The sequence below is a fragment of the Nanorana parkeri genome, unplaced genomic scaffold (assembly GCF_000935625.1).
Source record: "Nanorana parkeri isolate BGI_ZX_2015 unplaced genomic scaffold, ASM93562v1 scaffold1601, whole genome shotgun sequence".
Taxonomy (NCBI): domain Eukaryota; kingdom Metazoa; phylum Chordata; class Amphibia; order Anura; family Dicroglossidae; genus Nanorana; species Nanorana parkeri.
The window spans coordinates 235,734-236,107 of record NW_017307869.1 but is presented as its reverse complement, the minus strand read 5'-3'; positions in this window follow the sequence as shown (position 1 = coordinate 236,107).

Genomic DNA, 374 nt, shown 5'->3' with positions numbered 1-374 from the left:
CAGTTTGTTCAGGTAAGGTTTGAAAATGAAAGAGAGAAGCTGATTGGTTGCCATGCACAGCTGCTCCAGTTTTTATAAATTCCCTTTACTGCATTTTTATTTTTTTTTTAAAAGGGTCTTGTATGTTTTTTCCGCCCTGGTGGTGCGTTCTTAATAGGGATGCACCGATGCCGTTTTTTCGGTATCAAGTACCGATTATTTTTTTTTCCAGTACTCGCCAATACCGATACCAGAAGTACCACGAAGGAAGCCAGGCAACGTGTAATGACTCGCCAACTGGCTTTCCGGTTAGCAGGGATGACATCTTTCTGGCCAATTAGGAAGCCCGGGGTGGGTAATGACTCGCAGAATGGCTTCCTGAGTGGCCAGCTTCC